Below are 27,542 nucleotides of genomic sequence, written 5' to 3'. Positions count from 1 at the left end.
AGGAAGAGAGGGAAGATGGAAGGAAAAGGTGTGTGAGAAGAAAAGCAAGAAGAGGAAAATTGTTCCACTTTCTGTAGGACTTGCGAGTTTCTGAGTTATGGTACTTGGCGATTTTAAATTACACCAGAAAACATGGGGTGCTGTTTTATTCTGAGGCAGTATCTCATTGTTTAGCTCAAGGCAGCTGTGAATTCTTACCAATCTTTCTGCTTTAACCCTCTAAGTGTTGATTATAGGTGGAAACCACCTCACTTGGCTGTGGAGAATTTCTTTTAAGTATTCTAAACCGCAACTCTGAATTATATAAATGTTCATCCAGAAACAAAACAAAAAATGAAATATTGCAATGGTAGCTTTATTTTCTTTGAGAAATTATTGTATATTTTAATTTAAATAGGTTTGTAGGCTTTGCTTTTGTAGAAAATTCCTAGTTTCTTATATATTTTTTTAAATTATTCTCCAGCTGTCGCAACAAGGAAAGTAAGTTCTAGGGTATGTTTCCATGGATATTCTTTAGTCTTTCAGGAGTAATTCTTGAGGAATCTACATGACTGATAACACAATCTGAACTCCAAATAAATAGAAAGATTGACACTACTTCAGCTTTTCTGGAAATTAAACTTCATAGTCTTCAAATCTGCCTAATTAAGACATAGTTAGCATGGAGGGATGCTGAAAAGGTTGGCCATTCAGTTGAGAGAATGTGTACATACCCAGTTAGACAGGGTAAGTCTCAGTTGTCTACAGATAGTTGTGAGATTAACTGCTTCTCAAGTTATACTCTAAGATGTGCAGTTAATCTTAAGACAAGAAATCTCAGATTTTGAAAGAAATGCTAAATTTGCTTTTAGCCCACAGGGTACACTTCTGACATCCATGATTGGAGGGAAAAGCATATAATTGTCTTTCTTGCTGAGGTAATTCCTGATAAGGATGAGATTGTACCCATGGCTTTTTTATTATTTATCCCAGTTTTCCTATCTCAATGTAGCTGAAGCTTTCAATGTCTGACACATATGAGGTCTTGTGTCTAGCCACATTTTTATGCTAACACCCATGGTGTTAGTTGAAAGTTTGTTGAATAGGCTCCCCTTGTAACAAAGCCACCCACTATACTCAGATGAAAGGGTGGAAAGGTTAAGATGAACAGGAAATTTGGAAAAGGTTCAGCTGTAAAAGTTAGTACAAATCTTCTGATAATAGAGCAGGTATTAAATTCATGAGACACAGAAAATGAATTGCTGAGACAAGAGCCATTGTGACTAGAATAGCAAATGTCAGATCATGAATCTATTCACATGGCAAGGATCTAAAGATGATTAGTGCTGATGGCACTCACTCAGCTTCCCCTGAAACACTGGGGTTCTGTTTTCTTTTGAGGAGATAAAGAAGGCTACAAACACTTCTTAGATGGTGTTGATTCTCTGTGTTCTAAACCCCTTTAACTTTTATTAAAGTTTGGAAGGTTAAAAGATAGCAAATTTGCCAATTACAATTTCATAATTTCTTCCTATTGTTACCTTTGATGAATCTTGAAAAATGCATGACTTGTCTTACAGCAACTGACAAGATGATGATTGTAGTTTTTCTAGGTGTCGTTTGCATGAATATGCCCATATAAATTCTGTACAATGATGAAAGATTTCAGCATTATGGTTAATCCAATATTAAAGTCTAATGTCAGGACTAAAGTGTTGAATATAGAAAATTATCTCAGAAGATTCTCACTAGACGATCAAAAACAAAAACCAACAAAAATCTGAAAGGACTTTCTCTAGACCATTGCCAACTTCGCTAATTCACTCATGTATGTATTAATTCGTTCCAAACAATATTTTAGGATGTCCACAACAGCTGCTATATGTTTAGTATGGGAAAAGGTTGTTAGAATACAAACTCTGGGCAAATTATTAAAAACAATTTCTAGAATGCATTTTTTCATAGTACACCCATGTTCAAAACTTATAAATGTATATTGCAAAGTTAAGTAACTTTCATAGAACAATCTGACTGCAAGTCCTAAAATGGTCACCCTCTGGTCTTCAGGAGACAGGTGGTGACTTCTCATGAACTTTCCTGTTCCCATCTCCCAGAACCTGTAAGTCAGTTTCGATGCACACAATCCTAGAAAAGACTGCCCATTCTGCTTATAATTTAGGATATAAAAATGACCCAGATTTCTTGTATTATTAGATATGGACAATAATGTAAAAATGGAAACAGAAATCAACTCCAGAAATGGAGAATGGGTCCATTTGCTATGAAATGGAGAATGTCACTACAACCTAGAGAATGGATTTTCCCCTAAAGCCTTGAGAAATAAAATAAAAGATGGTTCATTTACATCTTGACTTAAATGAAACTGATCTCATATTCTGAACTCAGAGGATGGAATGAACTAGTGGGGTTTTAAGGCTCTCAGCTTATGAGTCGTCACAGCACTAAGGAACTAATATACTTTATTGAAAGAGTTTTGTCTCCTGGTCTAGGGTTAGTATATCCAGAATAGTAATAGGTTGTAATAAACAAATCACTTTAGCAAGCCTGTGAAGTCCAAATGCAGGAAAGTGATCAATTACTGTTCAGAAAGTCTTAATGATATGACCCTCATGAGTAGATATTTCATAAAACACTGACACCAACCAGACCATATTGTTGAAGGATCTTAACATTGGTGAGATTATATATAGGAAATTCATAAGATGGTATTATTATCCTTAAATGTGGAGTGGTCTGCCTATGATCTTACCTGGTGCAAAAGGAAAAAGCTCACACAGATAAGTTTTAAAAGGATGTAGATCTATCCTGAGAGACACACCCAGAATACAGCAAATACAGAGGCGAATGCCAGCAGCAAACCACTGAACTGAGAATAGGACCCCCATTGAAGGAATCAGAGAAAGGACTGGAAGAGCTTGAAGGGGCTCGAGACCCCATATGTACAACAATGCCAAGCAACCAGAGCTTCCAGGGACTAAGCCACTACCTAAAGACTATACATGGACTGACCCTGGACTCTGACCTCATAGGTAGCAATGAATATCCTAGTAAGAGCACCAGTGGAAGGGGAAGCCCTAGGTCCTGCTAAGGCTGAACCCCCAGTGAACATGATTGTTGGGGGGAGGGCAGTAATAGGGGGAGGATGAGGAGGGAAACACCAATATAGAAGGGGAGTGGGAGGGGTTAGAGGGATGTTGGCCTGGAAACCAGGAAAGTGAATAACAATCGAAATGTAAATAAGAAATACTCAAGTTAATAAAGATAACAAAAAAAAGTGACTATAATCAGAATGGCAAATTTATCTTTTCGAAGACTAATTAAGTCATCATTTCTTTCATAGAGTTCAGGAATAGCTTTACAACTCTTTGAAAAACGTGCTTAAGGTAAAGAGCTAGGATGTAGGAACAATTCCTCAATAGGAAACATAGAAGCAAATTGAGGTGACTAAGGCAGTTCTGATTGAAAGCTGTATGGACTTACACAAGGATATAAATATTTATATTCATGTGAAAAATAGTATATACCTAGAAAATTATCAGAAAAGAAAAATATTATTATAATATTATCATATCATTAGCCAGAACTGTATTCTTTAGGATTATTAAAAAGATAACCTTTCAAGTGCACAACTAGTATTTTTATTACAAAAAATTATTACAAAAACATGAAATTCCTTTCCATGTTAGCACAGGTACATTTACCTTAACTCTTTTTAAAGTAATGAACTGTAAGTTTATGATCTCTTCTTTAATTGCTATGTTGTCTATGAGGTCTGTGTTTGTGTGGGGAGCATATATCTGTACATATAAAACATACTCGAGTCCATTTAGAATTGCTTCTGTGTGCATAGAGCTGACCATTTGGGATTGGGGAATTTATGCAGGATCTTATTATTTGGGAAAACTGGATCTCGCTGTGGTAGCAGGCACTGACCTCATCCAAATCTTTGTTTGTTTGGGTTTTGCTTTATGTTGTTTTGGTTTTTATCTAAGAAGAGACACTAGGGAGTTTTCTTTTTCCCCATTGTCCTGTCTACTGATACTGTCATTATGCCAGTATTGTTCGGGCAACCATTTTGTTAAGATTTGATGGGTATATTTTTTCCTGTTATATCTACAGACACTTTCTAGCAGCAGGTATCTTTAGCCTCTGGCTTTCACAATATTCCTTTTACAATGTGAAGGATTTTTTTTTATATATTTGGTTGTGAGCCTAGCCTTTAACGGCTGAGCCATCTCTCCAGCCCGGATTTTTTTTTTTTTAAAGGCATCATGCATGCTATGATCACATCCAAGAACTAAGTCTTTGTGATCTGACTGGAATATAAACACATTCTCAGTGCACACCTTTAATCCCTCTGGCTAGAATTCTTTAGTTAACACCTTTAATCCCAAACAATGATTTCTAACTGAGAAGCATACAAAGTGATGAATCAGAGAAAGATTTGACAGAATAAATCAGAGAAATGATAACAACATTCAGTGGAAAGGCTATTTAAGAGCATTGCAGAGAAAGAAAGCAGTTCATTAGTATGTAGGGGTTACAGTGCACACAGTGCAGTGTAGTTGACTTCATTATTAGTGAGTTCATGTAGTTCAGTCAAGGTCAGCAGAGGCATTTGAAATCAGAGAAGAAGAAAAAGCTAGATGATTTGAACAATTTGCCAGAGTTAGTTTGACCAAACAGAGACATCCAATGAGAAGCTGAGAAAAGCCAGACTAAATCAGTCAGTTTGGAAAGGAATTTGAACCAGAGCATCTGAGTTCAACCATCCAGTCAGAGCTCAGGAAGAACAAAGAATCAGTGAGGTTACTCAGGAGTACAATTTCCTTGGGCAAATAAATCAAGAGATGCCCATGTGCAGCAAGACACATGTAATAGCAATAAGTGTTAACAACTGTTTTCTGGGTAGATTTGTGTCTTATTCCAAAGTAGGAAGTAGAGTCCTTGTTTTGCAAATCTAGCTAAGGACCCATGGCTGAAAAACTCCTATGCCTCACTCTCAACTTGTATCTCAATAGTTACAGATTAGTATCACTCTCAGTACTCAACAAAGAAAGTTCTGAGTACAGTTGGTGATAGTAAGAAGCTCATGGGGGGCTGGGGATTTAGCTCAGTGGTAGAGCGCTTACCTAGGAAGCACAAGGCCCTGGGTTCGGTCCCCAGCTCCGAAAAAAAAAAAAAAAGAAAAAAAAAAAAAAAGAAGCTCATGGCTAGTTAAAGTTTAGAGAACAAGTATTTGCAGAATGCTCAGACATAAGAAAGGTATCTGTATCACAGTCCTTGTCTCTAATGGTCAGAGGCATTGTAAAAGAGGGGCAAAAGAGTTTTAAGAGCCAGATGTCAGGAAGGACCAAGGAAAATAATGTCCTGTGAGCTTAGACAGGACCAATGCATTAATATACTCAAGCAAAATGTGTTTATTTGTATTAGACCTGAACAAGATTAAGTTGGTCAATATTTAAGCATGGAAGACACAGGAGAAACTGCCAAGCCCAATTTCGAGCTGATGAGCTATTGATAGTTAATAGCTATGGGAAAGGGGAGAATTTATTTTCTTTATGAGTATGGCCGTTTATTGTTTTATTATGCTCTGGTGGATTGCCTACACCAGTGTATATATGATAGTACAAATTAGACTCAGTGGACTATATTTTCTTTAGAAGAAGTAGAGTTGGGGAATTGAGGGGTGGATGTGAAAGGAGTTATAAAAAGGAGTGGAAAGTGAATCAAAACAAATTACATTATATACAGGTTTTCTAAGATTTAAATAATATGTATTTTTTAAATAATTAGATTGTCATTAAAGAAAAGAATGAGAATTAAAGTCGAGAAGATCACTGGGGTTATGTTTTCATAGGGGATTGTACAAAAAATGAGTTTGACTCATGATTTAGAGTTAGCCAAGATTTGTGGCTATTCTTTCATTGCTCTGTTTACACATCAAGTATTATTTAGCACATTAAAAATGATAATATCATAATTTTGCATGTTTAAGTAGTCATCAGGTAATCTCTTGATCTTCATATGGTCAGTCAATTTTCACAAGTTATTGGAATAATTAGTATCCTGACAAATGCTATAATTTTTATAAACTTTTACTAAACGGGTCATGGAACAAACAGAAGTATGAACAATACGTACAAATGTTGTTTGTGTGATGCGTTGTCTAGAGAATTACCCCAAACTTGTAGCAAGCTCTTTCCAGGTTTCAGAAGGATGACTAGTTTTTCTAAGACTATAAGCATAAGAAAATTATTGCTTTACATAAATGGCTAACAGGTCATGAAAATTAATGGAAATCTGCAACTGACAGGAGTGAGGAGGTAAAGGAAATCTCCAGGACAAGGCAAGAGACCTGAGATAACCAAGAATCAACAGGTATGACATTAGCTGTGACTCACTACCTTGGTGATAAGGATTCTGAAAAGCCCACCTCCTTGGCCCATACAAAAACAGAACGTTACAGACACCAACCCACCCACAAAACTGTCAACACAAAATGTATTCTGTCTACAACAAACACAAGCTTGGGGGATGGAGTAGAGAATGAGTGAATAGCAACCACTAACTAACCCAACTTGAGACCCATCCGATGGTCAAGAACCAGTCCATAAACACTACTAATGATATTGTCTTATGCTTGCAGAAAGGAACAAGCTGTCTTCTGAGAGGCTCCACCTAGCAACTGACTCAGAAAGACACCCACAGACAAACAGTGGATGGAATATCAGAATTCTTATGGAAAAAATATGAAGGATTGTGGGCCTGAAGGGGATAGGAATTTTTCAGAAAGACCAGTAAAGTTAACTAACCTATAGCCTTAATGTTCTGAGAGTCTAAACTACCAGCCAAAGAATATAAATAGGCTGACCCTAGACTTCCACACACATATGTATCACATGTGCAGCTTGATCTTCATGTGGGTCCCAAACAACTGGAACAGGGGGTATCCCAAAAGCTGTTGCCTGTGTATAGGATATGTTCTTCTAGCTGGGCTATCTTATCTGGCCTCAGTGGAAGAAGTGCCTAGCCTTGCAGAGACTTGAAGAGCCAGGGTAGAGGGAATATTCAGGAATCAGGAATGACCCACCTTCTCAGTGTTCGAGGGGTTGAAGAATAAAGGAAGGATTGTAGGAGGAAGTGACTGGGAGGGGGTAGTGAGTAGATAAATAAAAAAATTAGGTTAAAAAATTTCTCTTCTAAAAAGTATTCAATGATAGTTAAAATGAAAAATGCCAAGAGTATAAGGATATAAGACTACTATACTCCTGCTGGCTCTTTGTCAAAAGCATAAATATATTTGCACCATTGATTTTTCTCTTGGTTCTTATTAAATCTGTGGTTTTGGCTTGAGTTTTCTCTTTGTTAACCTCAGTTACAGAGACCTATAGGAGATCCGTGACTTTGTACCTGGCTGTAGTAGACTCTGGGAACTATGTCTAAAATTTTTGATCCAAGCATTATGGAAGCTTAACAAGGACAAGGACTTAAATTGTGGGGGAATGAAATTAAATAAATTGTGCTCACTATCTCAATATTTCTCTCATTCTGATATACATCACTTTTTTCTGCATTGTGCTTTCCCATGGTCCTCCAGTCATCTAAATAGAACGATATCTCAGAGCATAGATTTTTTTCCTTATCATCCGATTAAGTCAGAATTATTTGGATGCCTTGCTTCCTGATAATTAAGAAGTATGGCCATAGGAAAGTAAATTTATTTCTTCAGCTTCAGTTCTATTTGTAAGAGGATGATATGTGATAGGAGGAGAGAATGTACTAAATTTGGCATTTGGGGCAATGTGATTTAATATTGGCTTGTTGTGTTTTCACACTTAGCAGTTTTACAGTCTGTTGTAGTGAAAAAAGGCAAATTACAGTTTGGGATTCTGTAGTGTAATGAAAAGGACAATTAATTAATTGGTTTCTTTCTGTTTTGAATGAATTAATTAAAGCTAAAGCAGGCTCTCCTACTATGTCTAGTATTACCAGTTTGGAGACTTGATACAACTCTAAGAGTCTTTATTTTCTTTATTCAGGATGGCACTGCCTACACCAATCTTCTGTGACACATTTGCTATCCTTGTTATTCCTGTTCTCTCTAGACCTGTCCTTTGCAGCATTTCCCTTAGATTTTACTACTTCTCACCCCATCTGTCTTTGCATTTCTTGTTTTTTTCTGGTTTAGCTTCCACAGGCTCACTTTTGTATATTTATAGCCATTGATTCTCTATGTGCCCTTTGCATTTGTCGTTCAGATCATTGTCTCTGGTTATCTCAGAGAACCGATGACACCCTCATGAATTTTTTTGTTCAGATTTTGATGTCATATCTGTGCTCAGTATATCTTTCGGTCATATCATTTGTGGATATGAGCTTGTTCAGCATCTGACAATGTAAAAAGTACTTGCCATGTGTTAATATTTATTACGTAGATAAATGATGCAAAATATAAAACTTTATGAATTTTTAATCAAAGGAATCAGGTTTCTAAATTGATAAAGCTTATCAAACTGAATAAATTTAAATATTAGGTACAAAAATCAGTAATTTTAGATGCTCTACTGTGAATTAATTTCTATCATTGGGAGTTAGTTTTATAAATGTTTTATATATATATGTTTCTACATAATTTATTTCACACATGACTATAAATATGTGTATATATATATTTATGTGTGTGTGTACATATGCATGTAAATGTTATCTGTTGTATCTCTTCCTTATAGTATAGAGTGAAACTTTCCAAATTTAAATCATTTTAACCACTTCAGAGTCTGAAAGTCCAAATAATTAAGCCATTACAGTATATTCCCTAAGCATGAAAATGGCATGGCTTGATATATCTCTGAAGAGTTTTATGTGATACTGGGGTTGAGGGGATTCAGAGGCTTAATTGAGCATTAGTTCGTAATTAGTAGAGTCAGTTCTGCAAAGTCCTAAGCCATTAGCACGTCACTAATTGCTCAATGATCTTTTACTTATTGTATGTATAGAGGTGAGAAGTCAAATTATTCATGACCACATCAATATCTGGGAAACTTATTGTAAACACAAAGGTTAAGTGAATCAGACAAATAACCTGAATTCCACTCTAACATCAAAACTTAGTGAGAGAAATAAGAACTTCCATGTTCTCAGAAGCATCTCACAGATAAACACATTCACATATTTCCACTCACCTTAAGCAGATCAAGTATACCCCTGAGCATCTGCATGAGCTTAGAGTACAAAGAAGAAAGAATCCTATGTCTTTGTCTCCTCTTCACTTTTATTCACAACTATCCAACTTTCTAAGGGATGCTCCATGCATAATCTAAGCATAGATTTGAAGTTTGCTTTGACCAATAAATGAGACAAAAGAGAATGTCTGCCAGGTAAAGCATATGCTTCAATATAACCCTTGTCTTCTGATGCTGTGAGATTATACCTAGTGTGTTGGAGACTGATAGGGACAGGAATCATGTGCTAGATTTTGAAGACAGACTTACACATATGTTCAAGAAAACAAAAAGAAACTAATCAGAGAAAGAAAATTGACAGAAAAGGCATCAGTTATCCCTTTAGGACTATGAAAAATTTCCTTAAAATTGTGAGGGCTCAGGAATAGTTCTAGGAGAGTGTGTGGATCGGGAATTAAGGAAAATTGTTCAAGCAGTCAAGTAAAGGAGTAAAAATATCTGGTATATTTTTCATTTTCAAAGCATAAATGTTGAAGTACGCTATGTGAATTTGTATCTCTGTCCTTCCCCATGGACCTAAGGCATTCTCTAAGAAGCACTAATAAAAATCTGATGGTCAATTAGCTGGATAGGGAATGGAAAGCAGGTCTCCCATGGAGGGAGAAAATAATCCTGGGAAGAAGAAGGAAGTCCCATTAATCAGGAGACTTGAGAGGATACTGGTGTGACTATACCCTTGAAAGGTATAGGTAGCCACAGGCATTTGGTGGGCCTGAGTGGTCGGCTTAGCTTAGTTGGGCTAGCTCAGAGTCTGCCCAGATAAGGCCTAAGCTTTGGAATATTAAAAGATCTCCATGTAGTTATTTGGGTAACAACCTGGATAAAGAATAGCTGCCACTAAATTAATTTCTAAGATTAATATATATGGAAAGAGGATATTCATTTAAAACATTGTATACATAATTTGAATTCTTATTAGAATAAGCAATCAGAAGGTAGGATGATGGCTAGTATTTGGAATAGATATTCAGCTAATTGAACCAAAATGGAAAACAAAAAAATGAACAACAACCCTAGAATTGGAATTGTTTAATTTAGGAGGGAAATTAGAAATGCATTTTCCTACATTTACAGAAATATTTTGCTTTCTTGAAAAGCCACCTGTACAGAATTCTCTTACCTAACAGTGCAAGAGCTCCTCTAGAACGTACAGTACACGAGGAGCCATGGAACCCTTTCCTCTGTTCCCTCCGTTGTCTCTGTGTCACTGCTATAGAATTTCTGTAGTTCCATGGAGCCAACTGCAAAGCAGCCATAGTGCGAACCCTGTGTGTGGCTTGAATTCGAGTGAACAGTTTTGGTAAGTACAGTTAGGTAGTCCTATGCAAATTAAGTGAATTTTTATACATATGAATTCTACAATGTGCTCCTTTTTTCCCCTTCCCACCTGATACAGGAAGAAAAGCAAGGTATTTTAGGATATTTTATACTCAAAGAACTTCACTTCTGTGAATCTTTAATATGGCTAACACTAACATAGCTAGTGTCATTCAGAAGACTCTTTCTTTTGGTGCTATTGCCCAAATTCTTAAATTTTAGTCTTTAGTGAGGCAGACAGTAGAATGCTGTTCTAGCTAAGAACTCGAAGCCATGCCTCTGAGATTTTAACATGTTTCACTATAAGATGAATCTTAATATCCATTTCTAACTGACGATGTTAGGCTAGCTCCTTGACCTCATCATTAAACGTGCAAATTTAGATGCTGGCTGCAGTGTGCTAATTTACAGAGAATGAGAGATGTGGGCTTCTGTCCACAGTAATACTAAATAATGTTAAAAAATGGTGATGACCTGGTTCTCAGGCAGTGACGACTCCTACCCCATCACCATGCAGCCAGGATGGGTAGAGCACCCCAAGATCACCACAGACCAGGGCCACATGGCCTGGGCAGGCAAAGCAGGCCTGAGATGATCCCCAACCTGGTGCCATATTGTCCTAAAGGGCCGTAGCACTTCTGAGATGATCTCAGACACACAGTGTCCCTTGGTGCCACTAAAATGAGCAAGTAAGTGGTGGAAAGATGGGAAAGAAAGAGAGGCATAAGGATGGATGCACAACGAGGAGGAGAGGAACTGGAGACTCCAGGGTAGTGAGGAATAGCCTGGAGTGCATAGTCGGTGATAAACCCAAGGTCCTGGTAAGGTCCTGGTTTATGCTTTCACCAAGGGTCATTTCTTCTTTGTAGCCCTGAAGCAGCAGAGTTTTGTTTCTGTTACCACCACAGGCTAGGTGGATGTTCCGCTCTGGGCTGCCATGTAGGGCCATGGTAATGTCTATGGGTTGTGCAGAACTAGCCCCATCTCTCACCTGGGCATGATGGAAGATTTGGCCCCAAATATGTGAGAGCAGGAGAGGTGGCCCAGCCTCTCATTAGCTGTATAACTCAAGAGTTGGCCCATTCTTCTCCCAGGAAACACAAGAGGGAGCTTGCCTTTTATGCGAGTTGTGGGTGAGCTGGACAAAGGAGGTGATGGTAGGAGAACTAATTCTGTCGTTAGTATGCTGTGTGGTATGATTGCATAGGTGAGGGATAAATGTCCTATCCTACCTCTCCCTTACCACCTGTGGTAGTCAGGAGGACTGGCCCTGCCCCTCATCTGGGCAGCATAATACAGATAGCCCTATTTGTGGGGATTACAGGTGAGCTGGCCCTGAAGCTTTTTACCATGTGGTAACCTGGGAAAAGGAGAGATGCCCTCTTCCCACCTCCCCCACCACCTATGGCAGGTGAGAGAGCTGTCTTTGAGGTCAACGGGTGCAACAATCAGGAAAGGAGGCCCTACCATTCACCTGGCCAACACAGTAGAGTTGGCCCTGCCTGTGTAGGCACAAGTGAGCCAGCTCAAAGTACATGAGAGGAGGAAAGCTAGCTCTGCCCCTTGTCAGATACAGCACTGGGTGAAGTAGGGCAGTGCTGAAGAGCTTGCCATGGTGGTGTGGGTGAAAAAGAGCTAGTGGGCTCATCAGCTCAGCTGACAGTCAGGTCCTGATCCAGAGCTTCAAGTTGGTCCAGTCCAATATATACCACATGGATGAACGGTTCTATATATCCAAAGATACAGGAACTCCATGACATATAGCAACATAGGGGAGTCCCAGTGACGATCCAGTATTGGTAGGGTAGCAGAAACCAAAGGCCTTGAACTAGACCAATGAGTCTTTGCAATGAACTTTTGCAAGAAAAGAAATGGAAAAAAGGGTAGACTGCGGGACTCAATGTGAAACAACACAGCTTCCTCAATGAAATTAATATTTCTTTTTGGGAGGATGGCAGGGCATATGAGGGAATTCAGAGATGAGTGTAATTACATTATCATTCATGGCAGTGTGTACTGTTTTTCAGTAAACCACCCAGATATATGCAAGTTACTCTGAGTAAGAAGCTCTTCAATGAAATGATGTAAGATAAAGACATATCATGCCTGGGCCCAATGAAGAGAAGTGTTTTCTTGGGCTGAAAGATTGTTTCTAAAATAACAGGTATTCTGTTTCTTTGTTTTATTTTTCTGCAGAGAGGAAAAATGTAACCTATGCAATAGAAATAAAATGTCCAGTATATATTTAAGTTACTGAAGTTTGAGAGTTTCTGGGTCAGTGTACATTTTGCATTTTGAAGGAGAGAGATTGTAAGAGTTCCTAGCAGAATGTACATGACACAATTTGCAGTTACCTTTTGACTGTACAAATGAGAACTCAGAATGGATTTAGGCAAGAATTTACAAACACACACACACACACACACACACACACACACACACACACACCAGTGATTGGTCTTGGTTCCGTAATGTTAGAAACTCTGGAGGCTGAGGCTGGAAGGCAGGAAGCTGTTAACATCAAAGCCAACAAAGCCAACCTGGGCAACTTAGTGATATAAATAAATGTTAATTTAAAGCTATTGTGAAAGGTACTCTCTTCCTGATTTCTTTCTCCATGTGCTAGTCATTTGTATTTAGGAGAAAGTGAAGTACTTGTGGGATAAAAAATAAAACCTTCAAGAAACTGAAAGGAAGACATTTTAAAGATGATATCAGAAGATGAAAACAAATCTCCCATGCTCATAGATTGGTAGAATAAATATAGTGAAAATACCCATCCCAATCAGAAGCAGTCTACAGATTCAATCCCCATAAAAATCACAGCATAATTTTTAAAAGAACTTGAAAGGACAATTTTCAGCTTGACATGGAAACACAAAAAACCCAGGACAACTAAAACAATCCCGACTAATAAAAGAACTGTTAGAGATATCGTTATCTCTGATTTCAAGTTACACTGTAAATATATATTAATAAAAACAGCATGATATTGACACAAAACAGAACAGACACATTGAAAAAAAGAACTGAACTAAAGACCTAGAGTAAGCCCACACACCTACAGAAAACTAATTTTCCATAAAAAATTCAAAAATACTCACTGGCAGAAAGAAAATAACTTCAACAAATGGTGCCCAAGTCACAGTAGAGGGCTGCATACAGAAGATTTTGAATAGATTCATATTTTTAAAACTTAGCTCCAAAGACATCCATACTAGACAAGATACACTGAAGCTGATAGAAGAGAAACTAGGGAACAGCTTTGAATGCATTGACCCAGGAAGACTTTTGAATATAAAACACACAAAGAACATTTAGTAAATGGGACATCATGAAACTGAGAAACTTCTTTGTATTTAAGAGTGTCTTTATTCAGATAAAGTGGTAGGTTACAAAATTGAGAAATATTTTTACCAATTATACACTTGACAAATAATATACAAAGTATATAAAGACTCAAAAAATCCATTAACTGGAGGTAAAGAAAATAATAGTCTAATTAAAAGGGGGGTACAAATCTCATCAGAGAATTCTCAAAAAAAACCATGCAAATGGCTGTGAAACACCTAAAGAAATGTTCAACATCCGTAGACATCAGGGAACTACTTTGAGAGATTATCTTACACTACTAGGAATATCCAAGATCAATGTTATATGAGATTTTATGCTGACAGGATGTGCGGAAAGGGGAACATTTCTCCATTGCTGGTGAGAGTACAAACGTATCAGCCAATGTGGAAATCAGTGTGTCAGTTCTTCAGGAAGGTGGGAATTGATATACCTCAATATCTGGTTATATCAGCCACATACACAAAGGATGCTTTGTCCTACCACAGAGACATTTGTGCAACCATGTATATTGCAGCTGTATTCATCATAGAAATAATAGGAAGTAGACTAGATGTCTATGAACAGATAAATAGAGAAAATGTGAAATCTATACAATGAAATATTATTCAGGCATTAAAAATATAATCATAAAATTCACAGATGAACTGATAGGGCTAGAAAATAATCATTCAAATGAGATAACCTAGGCTGATAATGGCAAAGGTAGTATATATTCAATCTAATAAAGACAAATATATCACAAATCAATTATATTTGGACAATATCTGTACAGTCTTTGATAAGAAATCTATAATCCACATAACCACAGAGATTAGGTATAGAGCAAGGGACTACAAGGAGGGAGAGATTTCCCTAGGAACAAAAAGTATAATAGACAGTTATGGATGGATAAAGAGGAGTGGGACTGGAAAGAGAGGATCAAATGGGTATGAGGGGTCCATGAAGGGGGGAACATCTAAAGCAAGAGCCATTTGACGTGCCACAGGAGACCTATTACAGTAAATATTCCTAAAATATACACCTATAATATAGGTCCCATATGAAGGCAACCCAATGGAATTGACAATTATCAGTGTAGATAGAACCCTAACTACACACCTTTTGAAACTAAATGAAGCATTCCAGGAATGCTTTATATTTAATGAAGTTGTTGGTTCAAGGGTCCTTGTGAAACCCACAAACCACCCACGCCATTACTAAAGCTATTTGTTGTTCTCCACAAAATGATGGCAAGGCCCTATTGCTGAACACTGTATGTATACAACTCAATGGGCATGGAAAAGTGGACTTGGTCCCTATCTAGATCTTTTAGCCTCACATTTTAGTATCAATTGTCCTAGAAAGTACTCTATATGCTACCAAAGAGGAAAGGTAAACACCAATCCAGCTACAATCCCTTCAATCTATAGCAGTCACTTGCAATACTGGCACAAGACTGGTTGGAGTACACCAACCAATACATGGTTAGATTTAAGGATACTATGAAGTCAAACACATCCTTTATCACGCTGGTTGTCCAAGAACCTTAGACTAAATACACCAGGGATCTAGGGGAAAAGCAAATCTTACTTTTCTCCTAAAACAATGGTTCTCAAACTGTGGATAGTAAACCTCAGAGGGGTTGCATATCAGATATCCTGCCTGTCACTCATTCACATTATGATTGATAGCAGTGGTGAAATTGTGGTAATAAAATAGCAACAAAATAATATCATGGATGGGAATCACCACATGAGAAACGGTGCTAAAGGATCAGAGCATTAGGAAGGTTTCAACCACTGTGCTAAAGTCATGCAGCAATGAGATGACTCCTCACAGCGTCCTGCTTACTGATAAATCAGTGCCTTGCTCAGCCCTTATCAAAGACGTTTCTTCCTGCAGTAGATGGGAAGAAATACAGAGACCCACAGCCAGACAATGTGCAGAGAACAAGACTCCTTGGAACACTCGGTCTTGAATTGCATATATCAAATCCCTCCCTTCTGGGTTCAGAAACCCTGCAGAAGGGCGGGTGGAAGGAATCCAGAGTGAATGCAGGACATCAAAGAACCAAGGCCGTCTAAACACGCCAGTCGTGATGCACAGTGAACTTATATTGATTGTGGTGGCATCCCTGGGGCCAACACAGGTCTGGCCAGATGAGGTCCCAGCATTGAAAGGCTTAAACACAAATCTTCCTGATTCAGAAGCTGTTTCCAATTAATAACCGTTCTCAAATGAAAATTAATTTTCTCCAACAGAGTTTCATTGGGGATACAAACCACTCTTAAGGGCAGGCCCCATGCCAAGCTGTAGATATCGAATAAAAACTAACTAAATGATATTTTCGGAGTTTCTCTGTCTCATAAGGTTTGCTCGGGGTACCTCTTTATGACATTCTTTGTTGTTGTTGTTGTTGTTGTTGTTGTTGTTTACCGTATGCGTCTTAGTGTATGTATTAAGGCTCCTGTTCTGTGTTCCATTAGGATTTCTGTGCTCCAGATGTGTGCCTCTGTGTCTTTAAGTGTTCAGGGTGCCATTTATTTAAGTCCATTTCTTCTGTTTTTGTTATATTTTGAATTATTTTGTTATATCTTTATTTCATTACTTAGATGTCTGCTTGTTTTCTAATGAGAGACAAAAGAAGTGTGAATCTGGAAGTGGCAGGGAGGTAGAGAGGATCCTGGAAGAGTAGGCAAGGGGAAACAGTTTTTAGAACATAATGTATACTAAACTCTATTTCACTAGAAGAAAAGTGGAAATTTAAAAAGTAGAATGTGGTTACATCTTAGAATTAAAACGTTTGCAAGCATGAACAAGATTCTGAATGAATTTCCAGTACTGAACAGATAGACAGACAGACATGCACTAGTGAGGGGATGTAGAGAGGAGGAGGGAGGGAGGGAAGAAAGAAGGGAGGAAGAGAGAGAAACAGAGAAACAGAGAAAGAGTGAGAGAGAGAACAGAGATATAAAGACTTGAAGAAGGAAGATTTCCTAATAACACTAATCTAGGTAATTAAAAACAATTCTACATGGAGTGACCATTTCTGATCTAATAAATGGTAAAAAAAAAATGTGCCTGGCATTCCGCATACATTCAATTATTTAATTATTTAAATTTTATAAGTGAACTAAGAAAAGATTACAAAGATTCTATTCTATGCCTGAGAAACAGAGTGCTGTAGGCCAAATAGCTAGTCACACAGATGGGGTGCAAAGGTCTCTCTCTTGATCTCACATATATGTTGTTTACTAAAATCCATCGTTAGCAAGTGCTGGTGATTCTCCTTGCCCTCTGCAGAACATTACTTTTGATAGTAACTCCCATACACAGTATCACCTCCATAAACACTGTCTCACTTTCCTGCCTCAGTCAACAGCAAGTATAAAGGACAGATAAAATTTCCTTCAGAGTCTATAGAAATGGATCATTGTTGAAGAAATTTGCTGCTCCACCAGGGGACCTGTGTAATAGAAAATACTTCATGATTTCAGCACCAGGGGACTTGAAACACTGCTCTTGACTCTTATGAGGTCTTTTGTTCACATTCTCTGACACATGTGCATACTGCACATAATTAAACCAGAAACAAAATTTCTTAAGGTAGGATAGAAGTCATACACATGCACACACAGAAATGTACACATACACACATATACACACTTACATTCACACTCAAAAGAAAACAATTTTACATTCATACTCAAAATAAGACAATTGCTGGAGCTTAGTAAGTGTAAACAATGTAAGACCTTCAGCCCCCAATGATGACCCACATAAATATATTACACACCCCCAAGAAAAAGACCAAGTAATAGGAAATAAAAAATAAACAATTTTTCAAAGTACTTACAACATTCTATTAGCCAGAGTGATAATATCAACACAGATAAGGATCAAGGATTTTTCCCCTGACAATTCTCATTTCAAGACAATCCCTTCAACTTACACACCAAAGCATTAAAGATTAATATCTATAATAGCTTTTGTACAAAAAGAGAGCATTTGCCCCAGCTTGTCTTTTTCTCCCTCAAGGTCTAAATAGAGGAGAAAATGATATGTCCTGCCAATATGCATCCAATAAAACATAAATTCATCACGACTATATTTGCACTAATATTTACAGATAAATCATGCCGTGTTCTCTCGAGGTGTCTGGGAGCATCGTTGTGACTGTCAGTCTCAGAACCAGCAGCTAAGAAATAGCAAATATGGATTATGGAGACATGCTAATATATTTTGATGAATAGGGAAGATGGAAACAGTGGCTGGAAAATGTAAAATACTTCATTCAGCCATATATCAAGATTATATTTTACATAACCTAGTCTTTCATTTATTCTCCTAAAATATAGCCATTTGGCAAACGTAAGATTCTAGCAGAATTTGTCATGAATATAAAGTGGAGACACTTGATTCTGAAGAAGTTTTAGTCAAATATAAACCAAATGAAGATCACTTCATCCATTTGTTTATCCACTCAGCAAACACTCGTACTTTAAGATGTCATGGTAGCCCGTGCTTTATACATTTTAGTGTGCATTTACGTCACCTGTCATACCATAAAATGGGGATTAGATCTGGGGCTCAAGATTCGAAATCTTTAGTAAGTAAAGAAACTTCAGATAGAAAGAGGGTTACCATTTACATAGACCAGAAATAGCCATCGAAAATTTCGATACCAATGGAAATGTTATCAGTTCCATCTAATATAACAGCTATTAACCACTTATCACTATTTGAATAATGTGTATAGTGGATGTAGAGGCTGGAGAAATTTTAATGTTTTAGCATTTCAATATTTTAAATTTTAATAATTCGATTTTATTATTTAGATTTAAATCTTTGTGTGCTCATCCGTACCTGTTGAGATGACAGAATGAAGACAAGTCCATATAAGCTCATAGGAAGTAGCACTTTTAAAATATGGGACCCTGGCAGTAAGTGGGTCACCAGACACTGAAGTCCAGTGACTCACACTTCCTTCACGCTGCCTGCAGATCCAGAAGTCGAACTCTCAACAACTCCAGCACCATGGCTGCCTGAAAGCCACTCTGCTTCCAACCATGAGGAAAACAGACTAAAGATTCTGTGGTCATAGTGTCTTATCATAGCAATAGAAAGCCTAGGACTTGTGTCATCCCAGCATTTAGGAAGTTGAAACAGGAGGATTGGGGGCGGGGGTGTCTGATGACATCCTAGGTTGCATTACAGACTTCAAGGTAGCCTAGGCTAAAAAGACTGTGTCTCAAAAACAAAAGTCAAAGTTAAGTAAGTAAATGTGACCTATGACTCTTATATTAGCAAATACTTTTCCATAAAGATGAAGAAAGTTACCACATGAGAGAAGACTGTACACAGTACAACAGTGATGCTGCATATCACGTATTCAGGCTTGTAACCCTAGAATGAACAAAGTGACATGGAAGTCTAAGAGGCATTGGAAAACATGATGTGGGAACAGGCAGTATGAAAATATTCTGGTCTGTGACTCTCTTTATGAGCTTAAACAGAATAAACAGGTGTACACATACAAACATACTCATACATGCAGACAGAGAAAGAGAGAAATGGGTTATTGGAGAGGAACCTTCACTTTTAATTTTTTATCATCAGGACTTAGATTTATCTACAGCCTCCTCCGAATAATGCCAAGGAATTTGTCTGGGGTGCTGTAATGCTGCAACTTTCATAGGTAACCCCTCTAACTACTGAACTATGACAGAGTTTGACAGGTAGCCTGAACCAACAATGCACATGGGCAAAGCTATAACATTCTCCTACTCCTAGGTGAAAATAATACTATGATAGATGCATGCAAACTCTGACACCAAGAACCATATTAAATTGTTGTAAAGTATGGTAGGATATAGATAGGGAAAGAGCTAGCTCATCACCTTGATGCTTATTAATGGAACCCCAGCTGCATCCTGCCTTGAAGACAAGAAAACAAAATGAGAAGAAGGATGCGATGCAAGAGGGATATGTAGCTTGTTCATCTCAAGATTCTTCCCTAATGACTTAGTTTGGCATGAAAACAATAAAACTTCAAGTCCCTTTTATTGTCTTTTGAACTACATTTTCCTTCCTTCTATACATTTCAGGGAGAATAAATCAGTCATTAAAATGTATGCAGTTGCAACTCTATTGCTTTTCTTTCCTCTAAGTTACTGCTGACTAGAAAGAGATAAATATATCTTTTTGTTTTTGTAATTTTGTTTCTGATGGTGGAAGAAAGTAACAACTGCAACTACTGGAACAAGGCTGGGATTCCGTTTTTTCTTTTTTCTACTTTTTGAAAACTTTCTTCTTTCTGCAGTTTTACAGATATTCAGAGGTAAGATAAATACTGTCAAAGGTATTACACAACTAATAAAACCACAAATATCTTTTTAAATCCTCAATGAAATATCTATAAGAAGAATATTTTGGCCATTTATGCTAACTACAGAATAGTCATATAATATGAACAGAGGATTAATAAAACATTTTAGTTGACTCATATATTCTATGAACTACATACAGGAGGCATTCATTCCAGAATCTAAACATATATCCTCAGAGACTTTACTGACATCAAATAGAAACTATTTACAAGCTTTCTGATGCTCACCAACTCAGGTTCAAAATGCATAGTCTCCTCTTTACAGGCAAGAGCCTAAAACTCTGCTAGGAGTTCTCAATTCTCTTGACCATCAAATCCTTCTCTACAATTGCTTATACTTTTGTTTTTACCTAATCAGAGCTTGTGTTCTTTTCCTCAACATATTTACCTCTCTTTCCCTCTATGTCCCTTTTCAGATCATTATCTCCTTATCTCTCTCCCCATTTAAAATAGCTTAAATAAAATTTTCTGTTCTTTAGTTCTCCTTAAATGTACTACATTAGCATTCTACTTGCTTTCTCAAATATATTTGGATGTTCTGCTTGTACTTATCAAACACAAATAGGCTTCTAACATCAAATGTCTTTGTATTTATAAATATAAATTTCATAATTTACTTCAAAGTTTATAGGCAGAGGAAAGAAACTGTTCTCACATTATAAGACAACTTTGAGTATCTAGTTAGTAATTAGTCATCTCTACATTTATCCTCTCCAGACATATTGGTTCATTCATTTTGCTATCTTTACACACACATTTAATGAAGAAATAATAAAGAAAAGTTGTGACTATTCAAAATTATCCTTGAATAAGCCCTTGTCGGACCATAAATATCACCCATAGTATGAAATTCAATATATTTTTATTTTGTAGCATAAAAATAATATTATTCCTGTAATCTGGTTGTTTTGATAACATAAAATCTGCTCAGATAACGTTATGTTCTATCTTTGTGACTTCATTTTGATTGTTTATTTATTTTTTCTTCTGTGATAAAGACATAGTAGGTGTAGTTTTTATGTTAGATGAGAGAGTAACAATAGAATACAATATAATTCATTTAAAATGACTCAGTCCCATAGAGAAAACCAAAAAGTAAACAGTTAAAAATTAATTTGAGGAAGCAAAGTGCTATTTAAACTAAGGACAAGATGTTCGCAACATCCTGTCACGTACGTGTACCTGACTTAATATTGTAATGTAGATAAACTATAAGGGTCATTTGGAGTAACTGGTAAGCTTGTGGATTAGATGATATTATTATGTCAATATTAAGTAACCTCACCTTGATAATTACAGTGTAGATAGATGTTAAGAAATGAAAGAACACTATGAAAATAATGTTCTCTCAAATGCAGACAAAATAAGCCATATGTACTTGTAACAATTCAGACTATATGTTCTTCTGTGATTATACATATATAGTGAGATAATAAAACACTTGTAGTAAATAAGTCAAAAGAATAAATTTGCTACCTGCGGATCCCGGCCTGCAGCAGCTCTCTGTTCCAGACCCCGTGAGAGAGAAACCCAACCGCCTGGTCAGGTGGGCACTCCTGAGGCTGCAGAGCGGAAGAGACCAACAACACTGCCCACCCCTGCCCACATCCCTGGCCCAAGAAGAAACTGTATACGGCCTCTGGGATCCCGTGGGGGAGGGCCCAGGAGCGGCAGGACCCTTGCCTGAGACACCACCAGTACCTGAAGGAAACAGACCGGATAAACAGTTCTCTGCACCCAAATCACGTGGGAGGGAGCGCTAAACCTTCAGAGAGGCAGACAAGCCTGGGAAACCAGAAGAGACTGCTCTCTGCACACAAATCTCGGACGCCAGAGGAAAACACCAAAGGCCATCTGGAACCCTGATGCACTGAAGCTCCCGGAAGGGGCGGCGCAGATCTTCCTGGTTGCTGCTGCCACAGAGAGCCCGAGGGCAGCACCCCGCGAGTGAACTTGAGCCTCGGGACCACAGGTAAGACCAACTTTTCTGCTGCAAGTGACCTGCCTGGTGAACTCAAGACACAGGCCCACAGGAACAGCTGAAGACCTGTAGAGAGGAAAAACTACACGCCCGAAAGCAGAACACTCTGTCCCCATAACTGACTGAAAGAGAGGAAAACAGGTCTACAGCACTCCTGACACACAGGCTTATAGGACAGTCTAGCCACTGTCAGAAATAGCAGAACAAAGTAACACTAGAGATAATCTGATGGCGAGAGGCAAGTGCAGGAACCCAAGCAACAGAAACCAAGACTACATGGCATCATCGGAGCCCAATTCTCCCACCAAAACAAACATGGAATATCCAAACACACCAGAAAAGCAAGATCTAGTTTCAAAATCATATTTGATCATGATGCTGGAGGACTTCAAGAAAGACGTGAAGAACTCCCTTAGAGAACAAGTAGAAGCCTACAGAGAGGAAACGCAAAAATCCCTGAAAGAATTCCAGGAAATCATAAATAAACAAGTAGAAGCCCATAGAGAGGAGTCACAAAAATCCCTGAAAGAATTCCAGGAAAACACAATCAAACAGTTGAAGGAATTAAAAATGGAAATAGAAGCAATCAAGAAAGAACACATGGAAACAACCCTGGATATAGAAAACCAAAAGAAGAGACAAGGAGCTGTAGATACAAGCTTCACCAACAGAATACAAGAGATGGAAGAGAGAATCTCAGGAGCAGAAGATTCCATAGAAATCATTGACTCAACTGTCAAAGACAATCTAAAGCGGAAAAAGCTACTGGTCCAAAACATACAGGAAATCCAGGACTCAATGAGAAGATCAAACCTAAGGATAATAGGTATAGAAGAGAGTGAAGACTCCCAGCTCAAAGGACCAGTAAATATCTTCAACAAAATCATAGAAGAAAACTTCCCTAACCTAAAAAAAGAGATACCCATAGACATACAAGAAGCCTACAGAACTCCAAATAGATTGGACCAGAAAAGAAACACCTCCCGTCACAAAATTGTCAAAACACCAAACGCACAAAATAAAGAAAGAATATTAAAAGCAGTAAGGGAAAAAGGTCAAGTAACTTATAAAGGCAGACCTATCAGAATCACACCAGACTTCTCGCCAGAAACTATGAAGGCCAGAAGATCCTGGACTGATGTCATACAGACCCTAAGAGAACACAAATGCCAGCCCAGGTTACTGTATCCTGCAAAACTCTCAATTAACATAGATGGAGAAACGAAGATATTCCATGACAAAACCAAATTTACACAATATGTTTCTACAAATCCAGCACTACAAAGGATAATAAATGGTAAAGCCCAACATAAGGAGGCAAGCTATACCCTAGAAGAAGCAAGAAACTAATCATCTTGGCAACAAAACAAAGAGAGGAAAAGCACAGAAACATAACCTCACATCCAAATATGAATATAACAGGAAGCAATAATCACTATTCCTTAATATCTCTCAACATCAATGGCCTCAACTCCCCAATAAAAAGACATAGATTAACAAACTGGATACGCAACGAGGACCCTGCATTCTGCTGCCTACAGGAAACACACCTCAGAGACAAAGACAGACACTACCTCAGAGTGAAAGGCTGGAAAACAACTTTCCAAGGAAATGGTCAGAAGAAGCAAGCTGGAGTAGCCATTCTAATATCAAATAAAATCAATTTTCAACTAAAAGTCATCAAAAAAGATAAGGAAGGACACTTCATATTCATCAAAGGAAAAATCCACCAAGATGAACTCTCAATCCTAAATATCTATGCCCCAAATACAAGGGCACCTACATACGTAAAAGAAACCTTACTAAAGCTCAAAACACACATTGCACCTCACACAATAATAGTGGGAGATTTCAACACCCCACTCTCATCAATGGACAGATCATGGAAACAGAAATTAAACAGAGACATAGACAGACTAAGAGAAGTCATGAGCCAAATGGACTTAACAGATATTTATAGAACATTCTATCCTAAAGCAAAAGGATATACCTTCTTCTCAGCTCCTCATGGTACTTTCTCCAAAATTGACCATATAATTGGTCAAAAAACGGGCCTCAACATGTACAGAAAGATAGAAATAATCCCATGCGTACTATCGGACCACCACTGCCTAAAACTGGTCTTCAATAACAATAAGGGAAGAATGCCCACATATACGTGGAAATTGAACAATGCTCTACTCGATGATAACCTGGTCAAGGAAGAAATAAAGCAAGAAATTAAAAACTTTTTAGAATTTAATGAAAATGAAGGTACAACATACCCAAACTTATGTGACACAATGAAAGCTGTGCTAAGAGGAAAACTCATAGCGATGAGTGCCTGCAGAAAGAAACAGGAAAGAGCATATGTCAGCAGCTTGACAGCACACCTAAAAGCTCTAGAACAAAAAGAAGCAAATACACCCAGGAGGAGTAGAAGGCAGGAAATATTCAAACTCAGAGCTGAAATCAACCAAGTAGAAACAAAAAGGACCATAGAAAGAATCAACAGAACCAAAAGTTGGTTCTTTGACAAAATCAACAAGATAGATAAACCCTTAGCCAGACTAACGAGAGGACACAGAGAGTGCGTCCAAATTAACAAAATCAGAAGTAAAAAGGGAGACATAACTACAGATTCAGAGGAAATTCAAAAAATCATCAGATCTTACTATAAAAACCTATATTCAACAAAACTTGAAAATCTTCAGGAAATGGACAATTTCCTAGACAGATACCAGGTATCGAAGTTTAATCAGGAACAGATAAACCAGTTAAACAACCCCATAACTCCTAAGGAAATGGAAGCAGTCATTAAAGGTCTCCCAACCAAAAAGAGCCCAGGTCCAGACGGGTTTAGTGCAGAATTCTATCAAACCTTCATAGAAGACCTCATACCAATATTATTCAAACTATTCCACAAAATTGAAACAGATGGATCACTACCGAATACCTTCTACGAAGCCACAATTACTCTTATACCTAAACCACACAAAGACACAACAAAGAAAGAGAACTTCAGACCAATTTCCCTTATGAATATCGATGCAAAAATACTCAATAAAATTCTGGCAAACCGAATCCAAGAGCATATCAAAACAATCATCCACCATGATCAAGTAGGCTTCATCCCAGGTATGCAGGGACGGTTTAATATACGGAAAACCATCAACGTGATCCATTATATAAACAAACTGAAAGAACAGAACCACATGATCATTTCATTAGATGCTGAGAAAGCATTTGACAAAATTCAACACCCCTTCATGATAAAAGTCCTGGAAAGAATAGGAATTCAAGGCCCATAACTAAACATAGTAAAAGCCATATACAGCAAACCAGTTGCTAACATTAAACTAAATGGAGAGAAACTTAAAGCAATCCCACTAAAATCAGGGACTAGACAAGGCTGCCCACTCTCTCCCTCTTATTCAATATAGTTCTTGAAGTTCTAGCCAGAGCAATCAGACAACAAAAGGAGATCAAGGGGATACAGATCGGAAAAGAAGAGGTCAAAATATCACTATTTGCAGATGACATGATAGTATATTTAAGTGATCCCAAAAGTTCCACCAGAGAACTACTAAAGCTGATAAACAACTTCAGCAAAGTGGCTGGGTATAAAATTAACTCAAATAAATCAGTTGCCTTCCTCTATACAAAAGAGAAACAAGCCGAGAAAGAAATTAGGGAAACGACACCCTTCCTAATAGACCCAAATAATATAAAGTACCTCGGTGTGACTTTAACCAAGCAAGTAAAAGATTTGTACAATAAGAACTTCAAGACACTGAGGAAAGAAATTGAAGAAGACCTCAGAAGATGGAAAGATCTCCCATGCTCATGGATTGGCAGGATTAATATAGTAAAAATGGCCATTTTACCAAAAGCAATCTACAGATTCAATGCAATCCCCATCAAAATACCAATCCAATTCTTCAAAGAGTTAGACAGAATAATTTACAAATTCATCTGGAATAACAAAAAACCCAGGATAGCTTAAGCTATCCTCAACAACAAAAGGACTTCAGGGGGAATCACTATCCCTGAACTCAAGCAGTATTACAGAGCAATAGTGATAAAAACTGCATGGTATTGGTACAGAGACAGAGAGACAGACCAATGGAATAGAATTGAAGACCCACACACCTATGGTCACTTGATTTTTGACAAAGGATCCAAAACCATCCAATGGAAAAAAGATAACATTTTCAGCAAATGGTGCTGGTTCAACTGGAGGTCAACATGTAGAAGAATGCAGATCGATCCATGCTTATCACCCTGTACAAAGCATAAGTCCAAGTGGATCAAGGACCTCCACATCAAACCAGACACACTCAAACTAATAGAAGAAAAACTAGGGAAGCATCTGGAACACATGGGCACTGGAAAAAATTTCCTGAACTAAACACCAATGGTTTATGCTCTAAGATCAAGAATCGACAAATGGGATCTCATAAAACTGCAAAGCTTCTGTAAGGCAAAGGACACTGTGGTTAGGACAAAACGGCAACCAATAGATTGGGAAAAGATCTTTACCAATCCTACAACAGATAGAGGCCTTATATTGAAAATATACAAAGAACTCAAGAAGTTAGACCGCAGGGAAACAAATAACCCTATTAAAAAATGGGGTTCAGACCTAAACAAAGAATTCACAGCTGAGGAATGCCGAATGGCTGAGAAACACCTAAAGAAATGTTCAACATCTTTAGTCATAAGGGAAATGCAAATCAAAACAACCCTGAGATTTCACCTCACACCAGTGAGAATGGCTAAGATCAAAAACTCAGGTGACAGCACATGCTGGCGAGGATGTGGAGAAAGAGGAAGACTCCTCCATTGTTGGTGGGATTGCAGACTGGTAAAACCATTCTGGAAATCAGTCTGGAGGTTCCTCAGAAAATTGGACATTGAACTGCCTGAGGATCCAGTTATAACTCTCTTGGGCATATACCCAAACGATGCCTCAACATATAAAAAAGTCACGTGCTCCACTATGTTCATCGCAGCCTTATTTATAATAGCCAGAAGCTGGAAAGAACCCAGATGCCCTTCAACAGAGGAATGGATACAGAAAATGTGGTACATCTACACAATGGAATATTACTCAGCTATCAAAAACAACGAGTTTATGAAATTCATAGGCAAATGGTTGGAACTGGAAAATATCATCCTGAGTGAGCTAACCCAATCACAGAAAGACATACATGGTATGCACTCATTGATAAGTGGCTATTAGCCCAAATGCTTGAATTACCCTAGATCTCTAGAACAAACGAAACTCAAGACGAAT

At 37.7% G+C, this 27,542-nt stretch overlaps 1 protein-coding gene across 21 annotated transcripts in view; it reads right to left on the bottom strand.

The window, feature by feature from the left end:
• Positions 1 to 27,542, bottom strand: part of Lrrc4c (leucine rich repeat containing 4C) — a 1,379,071-nt gene that overhangs the window by 839,698 nt on the left and 511,831 nt on the right. The window lies entirely within an intron of this gene.

The sequence above is a fragment of the Rattus norvegicus genome, chromosome 3, assembly GCF_036323735.1.
Source record: "Rattus norvegicus strain BN/NHsdMcwi chromosome 3, GRCr8, whole genome shotgun sequence".
Lineage (NCBI taxonomy): Eukaryota > Metazoa > Chordata > Mammalia > Rodentia > Muridae > Rattus > Rattus norvegicus.
Note: the sequence above shows the minus strand (reverse complement) of the source record. Positions and strands in the feature narration are given on the sequence as shown.